Below are 8,355 nucleotides of genomic sequence, written 5' to 3'. Positions count from 1 at the left end.
TATTTTTCCAAACATTTTCCTGGGCACATTCAAATGTGAGTGAGTGAATGAGGATGTGAACGCATGCGTGTGCATAGGTTTCCTGTCCTTATTACAAAAATGCAATCATAGGAAACATTTTGTTCTGTAAATTGCTTTTTTTTTTCACCCAACAATCCATCTCAGACACCCTTCCATGTCATTCTGTTGAAGAGCTTCATATTAATCCAGAATATGAACAAAGCCAAATACATTTAACCAACATAAATGTGATGGAACATTTTGACCATCTGCACCCATTTCTTGGTATTACAAATAAAGCTGCAGTGCTTGCTCTGGCAGCACATACACTAAAATCAGAATGACAGAGAAGGTTACACGGCTCCTGTGCAAGTTGGATACACAAATTTGTGAAGCATTCCATATTATTTTGCTTATAACTTTTCATATTAGGCCAGGCATGGTGCCTCATGCCTGTAATTTGGGAGGCCAAGGCAGGTGAATTGCTTGAGGCCCGTAGTTCAAGATCAGTCTGGTCAACAGGGTGAAAGCCCATCTCTACAAAAACCACAAAAATTAGCTGAGCATGGCGGTGCGCACCTGTAGTCCCAGCTACTTGGGGTGCTGAGGCATGAGAATCACTTGAACCCGGGAGGCAGAAGTTGCAGTGAGCCAAGATCAAACCACTGTACTCCAGACTGGGCAACAGAGTGAGACTTGGTCTCAAAAAAAAAAAAACAAAAAAACAACAAAAAAACCAAAAACCAAAGCTTTTCATATTTTTAAAAGTAAACAAAACAAATGATACGGCATTAAAGAGTTTCATTTGGGTGGGGACCGGTGGCTCACGCCTGTAATCCCAGCACTTTCGGAGGCCGAGGCAGGCGGATTATGAGGTCAGGAGATTGAGACCATCCTGGCTCACACGGTGAAACCCCATCTCTACTAAAAATACAAAAAAGCTACTCGGGAGGCTGAGGCAGGAGAATGGCGTGAACCTGGGAGGCAGTGCTTGCAGTGAGCCGAGGTCGCGCCACTGCACTCCAGCCTGGGTGACAGAGTGAGACTGTCTCAAAATAAAATAGTTTCATTTGTTTTGTTTACTTTTAAATCCTAAAAATATTTATACCTTTTCTCATGTACTTGTGCAAGTATCTCAGTAGGATACATTCAAACAGGTTGTGTCTATTTGCACATGAAACAGTAGTATGTGAGTATGCCCTTTCCTTGGTCCTTGGATAATATAATTTTGTGACAATTCAATTGTAATAAAAGATATGTCAGTGATATTTTAACTTGAATTTCCCTGACATGACATTGTATTTATTATGTAATTTTAAAAACATATATAATTCAAGTTTTAAGAAAAATTACAAAAAACACTCCTAAAATTTCCATACACTCTTTACACAGGTTTGCTGATTCTTTGTATTTTGTCCCAGCCTTTTTTGGAGACAGGGTCTTGCTCTGTCACCCATGCTGGAGTACAGTGGCTCGATCATAGCTCAGCCTCAACTTCCTGGGTCCAAATTATCTTCCCACCCCCTCCTCCCGAGTAGCTGGGACTACAGGTGCATATCACCACAGCCAGCTAATTTTTTAATTTTTTGTAGAGATGGGGTCTCCCATTGTTGGCTAGGATGGTCTTGAAGTTCTGGGCTCACGTGATCTGCCTGCCTCGGCCTCCCAAATTGCTGGGATTATAGGTGTGAACCACCATGCCTGGCCTAGCATGTTAAACTAATAAAGAAACAAATGACCAAGTTGCAGAATAATAACAGTAAGGATGTATTTTATGATTTTATGTTTTTTTTTTTCTTTTAGATGGAGTCTCACTCTGTTGCCCAGGCTGGAGTACAGTGGCACAATCCCGGTTCACTGCAACCTCCGGCTCCTGAGTTCAAGCGATTCTCCTGCCCCAGACTCCTGAGTAGCTGGGAGTACAGATGCGCACCACCGCGCCCGGCTAATTTTTGTATTTTCTGTAGAGACAGGGTTTTACCATGTTGGTCAGGCTGGTCTCGATCTCCTGGCCTCAAGTGATCTGTCTGCCTCGGCCTTCCAAAGAGTTGGGATTATAGGCGTGAGCCATTGCACCCGGTCAGCATTTTTCTACTGTCCTATTCGATTCTGTTTTTGTTTTTGTTTTTTCCCTTGAGAATGTTTTCACACATTGCTAATGAAATTAAAAATAAATAAACACATTAATGGGAGGTCTAACAATCATGCCAGCTTAGGGGAAGCAGCCACTATTTAAACATTAAAGAATCAAATGCAGTTACACAGCATACACAGAATAAAAGTTGAACTGGGGGCTCTTGCCATCTATAGGAAATTGCACCAACCCATTAGAAAGGAATAAAACAAACTACACTCTCCTATGTTTCAACTGCCAAGCTTGCTGTTTATCCTAAGTCTTTACAGATTCCATATTCTCTGTGAGGGAGGGAGGGAGGGAAGAAAGACAGAAAGAAAGAGAGGAAGAAAGAGAAGAAGGAAGGAAGGAAGGAAAGAGAGAGAAAGGAAGACAGAAAGGAAAGGAAAGGAAAGAAAAGAGGGAGGGAGGGAAGAAGGAAGGAAGGGAGGGAGGTGGGGAGGGAGGGAAGCAGGGAGGTGGGGAGAGAGGGAGGGAGGGAGGAAGGAAGAAAGGAAGGAAGGAAGGAAGGAAGGAAGGAAGGAAGGGAGGGAGAGAGGGAGGGATTCGCCGTGTACCTAACACATTCTAAACCCTTACCGTATATGCTATTTCATTTAGTTTTTGAAACTCCAAGAAGCATTTCTTGTCCCCATTTTATGGATGGGAAAACGAGGTTTAACAAATTCGTGTAAGTTCTCAAGGAACCTGGATTCAAACTTAGTCCTTCCTGACTCCAAAGCCCACTGACCGTCCTCTACCGAGAATCGCTTTAGAGGGGACTGGAGGACAGGTTTGCAGTTGTAGAATCTTACACTGGTGGGTCTAGGTGGTTCATAGTCCTTTTCCTCCTTTTCTAGAGGTGCTCTGGAAAACACCCGGAGAGATGCCCCGGGCGTGTTGGACAAACTTCTCTCCAGAGTTTTCCATTTCTCTCTGCTTCTGTTCGCCCATGGCACCCGATCTCAAGAGAGATAAGAGGGAGAGAAAGAGGGAAGACAGAGAAGAAGAGAGGGGTGGGATAACGAGAGAAAGAGAGGCAGAACCCCAAGCAGGAGCCTACAGAGGAGTCGACATAATAGGAAGACAGAGAAAAACGGAAGGAAGGGAAGACGGGCAGGGCCTGTGAGGCAAGGAGCTTTGGGAGTCCCAGTCTCATAAATTAAAAGGATGACAACAAAGCCAGGCAGGAAGGATCTAAAAAATTTTTAAAAAGGCCGAACCCAGTGGCTCACGCCGTAATCCCAGCACTTTGGGAGGCTGAGGTGGGTGGATCACCTGAGGTCAGGAGTTTGAGACCAGCCTGGGCAACATGGTGAAACCCTGTCTCTACTAAAAATACAAAAATTAGCCGGGCGTGGTGACACATGTCTGTAATCCCAGCTACTCGGGAGGCTACTGAGGCAGGAGAATCGCTTGAACCTGGGAGGTGGAGGTTGCAGTGAGCTGAGATCGCGCCACTGCACTCCAGCCTGGGCGACAGAGTGAGACTCCATCTCAAAAAAAAAATGCTTTCCCCCAATAGACTGAGAAAGGAGGAGGTTAGTGAAGGGTGGAGAGAACCAGCCCAGACCCCACCCACGCTCATCTGCATCCAGGGAGGAGGGTCCCAGCTGCTGCCCCTGGGGCCTGGCTGACCAGGTGAGCGGCTGCGCAGCCCCAGCAGAGCCAGGCGTGCCCTGGAGTTATCCTGCACACTTTGGACCCAGCACCCACAGCAGCCCTGTGCCTTGGTTCATAGGACAAGGTTCTTGAACATATGCCTTGGTTCACTGGACATGTGCCTTGGTTCTTTGGACAAACTTTGAAAATCCCTAACGTCTTAGGGATTTTCCCTAAGATCCAGCAAACCAGCTGGATAAGTCTTTGGGAGAAAGGAGAGAGAGAATGTGAGAAAGAAAGAGGGAATGAGAGGAGGAAGAGAGAAGAGGAGTTAGAGAAAGAGAAGATCAGAAAGAAGGAGAGCAGGAGAGGAGGGCAAGAGGCCTGGAGAAAGAGAGGGGGAGATGGAACCAGGCAAGGAGGTGGAGAAGCTGCCAGAGGAAGTGAAGGGAGGAAGGAGGCATTACATATTCCTAGGAAGGAACAATATAAGATCTTTCACCACGTCCCAGAGGTCAATAAACTGGCCTGGGAAATTAAGAACAAGTTGTCGTTGAGGATTAGCAAAAGGCCTGAGGAAGTACAAAAACTCCTGCCAGCTTTCATAAAGCTGCCTCCGAGAAATTAAAAATCACAGGCCACGATAAATACGGCCTACATCTATCCACACCCATGTCCACATGACAGCCTGAGAATGAGGCATCCTTCGAGGGCTTGATTTAATGTGAGTAATTACAATTACGCAAGAATCCCATGGGCTATAATCTCATACACCCACTACATGAGCTACTGGGAAGAGGCAAGGTGAATGCCAACAACAAATGCACAAGAAGGAACGTTCTAGAAGAGATACGAGAAAGTAGAATTAAACACGGATGGCGGGTCTTGGTTCCTACTAATGGGGTATGATGTGTCCATTTCTACATTTCATGGTCAGAAGTTTAAAACAGTTTTTCCCATGACCAAGACTGTTTTTTGGAAACTTTGAGACAGATCTCCTGTGTCACCCAGGCTGGATCATGGCTGACTCACCCACTGCAACTCCCTCCGGTTCAACCATTCTCTGCCTCACCCCTGTACTGGACTACAGGCACCCACCACCATGCCAGTAATTTTTGTATTTTGGTAGAGACGGGGTTTCACCGGTTACCAGATGGTCTGACTCTGACCTCATGATCCACCCCTCGGCCTCCAAATCTGGATTACAGGCTGGGTGGTGCCCGGCCCTTTTTTTTTTTAAAAGTGGACACTTGTTTCCCAGGCTGGTCTCGAATCGGCCAATGACCCTCCCCCGGATTCAGGCATGAGCCACCATGTCTTGCTGGAAACTTTCAAGGGAGTGGATTTTGCCTGTATGTTACTCATTTTCTGAGGCTATTTGGTGATGGTCTCATACTACGGTTGAAGATAAGTTGGAATTTTCTTAACTAAAGTTACCTTTTTAATATTCTTTACTAATCATCCCTTAGGTTGTTATCAGAAATTGGGTAAACTGTCAGCCATGGTGGTTCATGCCTGTAATCCCAGCACTTTGGGAGGCTAAGGTTAGAGGATCACTTGAGGCCAGGCGTCTAAGACCAGCCTGGGCAACATAGTGAGACCCCTATCTCTATGAAAAAGATTTAAAAACTAGCCAGGCATGATGGCACATGCCTGCAGTCCCAGCTACTCAGGAGGTTGAGCTGGGAGGATCCTTTGAGCCCAGGAGGTCGAGGCTGTAGTGAGCCATGATCGCGTCACTGCACTCCAGCCTAGGCGACACAGTGAGACCCTGTCTCAAAAAACGTAAAGTAAAATAAAAAAATAAAAACGGGAAAACTAGCAATTTTCTGCAAGGAAATAAGTTTTGCCACCTCGTGAATGGCCGGCCTGTCTTTGATCACAAGGGCAACTCACAGGCAAAGGATTACTGCTATTTCCTAATTTTAGTTTGTTTTTAAAGAGACGAGGTCTTGCTGTGTTGCTCAGGCTGGTCTCAAACTCCTGGGCTCAAGAAATCCTCCCACCTTAGCCTCCCAAGCAGTAGGGACTATAGGCGCATGCCACCATTCCATAGCTGATTGCAGTTTCTACCCTGGGACCCCAGGCCCATCTATAGCGATTCCTCAAGAGTCTACTGTCACAGAAGCAGCTGTCTTCAGCTTCTCTCCCTAGGCCTTCTTTGTTGGCCACCAGCAATTCTTGGGGTAGCCAATGTCTTGAAGTTCAGGACCAACTGCTGGAGAAACCAGACCCTGATCTTGGCTGCCTCTCATCTCCAAGTCTCAGCAGACGCTGCTGAGTTGGTGCCTTGCGGGAGACCATTAAGTCTGACTGCAGGGATCCAAGGTCTACCACTGCCCCAAGATTATGTGGTCCAGGCCAGGCGCAGTGGCTCATGCCTGTAATCCCAGCACTTTGGGAGGCTTAAGCAGGAGGCTCTCTTGAGTCTAGGAGTTTGAGGCCAGCCTGGACAACATAATGGGACCCTGTCTCTACCAAAAAAAAAAAAAAAAAAAAAAAATCAGCTGGGTGTGGTGGCGTGTGCCTATAGTCCCAGCTATTTGGGAAGCTGAGGTGGGGAGGATTGCTTGAACCCAGGAAGTCGAGGCTGCAGTGAACCGGGATCATGCCACTGCACTCCAGCCAGGGTGACAGAATGAGACCCTCTCTCAAGAGTCCAGTATCCATACTTGGCTTCCTTCAGCATCTCCCACCTTCTAGCATCTCCTTGCTTCTAGAACCAGATAGCAACTTTTTTGGAGCACCTCCTAAAGGGCAGGCGTAGGGCTAGATGCTTTACTTAAGTCTTTCATTTGGCCCTCACAATTATAGGAGGCACTGCTATAGACAGTATCACAGACAAGGAAACTGAAGCTTAGTGAGATAACTTGTTCAAGTTCACATTGTTTGTGATGGAGCCACTAATCAAGTCCAGGGTTGCCTGGTTCTAAAAGGTTGCTCTGGCCAGGCGCAGTGGCTCACGCCTGTAATCCCAGCACTTTGGGAGGCCAAGGAGGGTGGATCATCTGAGGTGAGGAGTTCGAGACCAGCCTGACCAACATCATGGAGAAATCCTGTCTCTATTAAAATACAAAATTAGCCGGGCGCGGTGAAGCATACCTGTAATCCCAGCTACTCAGGAGGCTGAGGCAGGGGAATCGCTTGAACCCAGGAGGCGGAGGTTGCGGTGAGCAGAGATCACACCAGTGTACTCCAGCCTGGGCAACAAGAGCGAAACTCAGTCTCAAAAAGAAAAAAAATGTTGCTCTCTGCTTCCACTGCTTCATCCTGCCTTTAGTGCTTATGCCCTTTGGGTCTTGAAAACTGTTCCTACCTTCAAGACTCTCCCAGATGAAATCCAGATACTCTAGAGCCGGGTTGAGTGGGTGGCTGGTGGGGGAGTGTCCCTTGAAAATTCCGACTACCTCATTAACGGGGATTTGCTGACAGTTACTCACTCACAGGCATTTTCCTTAGGACAAGAAGGGCTTGGAGAAAAGAGGCTAGTTCTCAAGAGGAGGAATGAGAGTTTGAACCAGAAGTGAGTAACAAACACTCCCTACATTGTGGAATCGCAAGTGGAGAAGGTCAGGAGTGGCTGGGGAGGGCGCCAGACTCCAGGCTGGGAAGCTGGAGGCCTCCATTATGCTGAGGATGAAACTGTCACTTTTTATACCTGGGGATGCAGACCGTGTACCTATCAAAGCTTAGTTTAGTAGAAAAAATTCGGGATGTTGGAGTGGGTTGGCTTCTTCCAGCAGCCTTCAGTGAAGCACTTTGGGAGGCAGGCTGAAGGTGCTCTGTTTTCCAGCAAGAAGTCAAAGGACTCTGATTGGCTAAGAGAGGTTCTTTCCACCTGTGGCCTGTAATTTAAATGACCAAAAGTCCTAACCCTGGGTCCTGCGGGGCTGGAAAAACCACATTTTTCTATCTCAAACCCAGTTTATTCACACAGGAACAGGGAGGGTTCTCGGAAGATGAGATGAGAACACAGAAAAAGCCTGACCCACCTCATCCTAGGCTGTCTCCCGGCTTGTCCCGGTGAACATTGTCTGTCTAAGCAAGCGGGATGCATGCGCTTTGTGAAGTGTCTGGGAACAGTCTGAGGGCATGAAGAAGTGAGAATCTGCCTACCCAAGGCTATTGTCTTTATTTCATACAAAGCAGAGGCTAAAATGAAGGAAGAGGCCACACACTAGGCCTGAACTAAAGGTAGTGCTTCAAACTCTAGGTATGACACATTAGTGGACTATAAACTCAATTTGGTGAATTGTTACTGGCTTGTTTTTTCTTTTCTTTTTCCTTCTTTCCTTCCCTCTTTCCTTCCTTCTTCCCTCCTTCCCTTTCCTTCCTTCCTCTTTCAACAGAATAGAAACTATTAGCATGTAGCACAGGTAGTGGCCATAAATACTGTTGTGTAAAACTTATGATTTAGTTATACATAAATACATACCAATATGCACATGCATAATTGTATACTAGTTCATGAAGTAAATTCATTTCTCATCATGGGTCATGGCCAAAAAATTTGAAAACTAGTAGACAGGTGAAGCATAGAGATTTGGGGCCAGAAAGTAGAAATTTCCAGGTTGAAAACACATGATCAAACAAAACCTCTGACTATGGTTACGACCCAGTGGAATTGTCTAGAGGCAAAA

At 46.4% G+C, this 8,355-nt stretch overlaps 1 non-coding gene across 1 annotated transcript; it reads left to right on the top strand.

Moving 5' to 3' along the window:
• The first annotated feature begins 305 nt into the window (after positions 1-305).
• On the top strand, positions 306-409 carry LOC116472042 (U6 spliceosomal RNA). Its single transcript, XR_004248959.1, has one exon. It is a non-coding gene; the product is annotated as a U6 spliceosomal RNA (small nuclear RNA).
• The last annotated feature ends 7,946 nt before the right edge of the window (positions 410-8,355 follow it).

This window comes from Hylobates moloch, unplaced genomic scaffold, assembly GCF_009828535.3.
Source record: "Hylobates moloch isolate HMO894 unplaced genomic scaffold, HMol_V3 SCAFFOLD_6, whole genome shotgun sequence".
Taxonomy (NCBI): domain Eukaryota; kingdom Metazoa; phylum Chordata; class Mammalia; order Primates; family Hylobatidae; genus Hylobates; species Hylobates moloch.
This window is presented reverse-complemented; position numbering and strand designations above follow the sequence as displayed.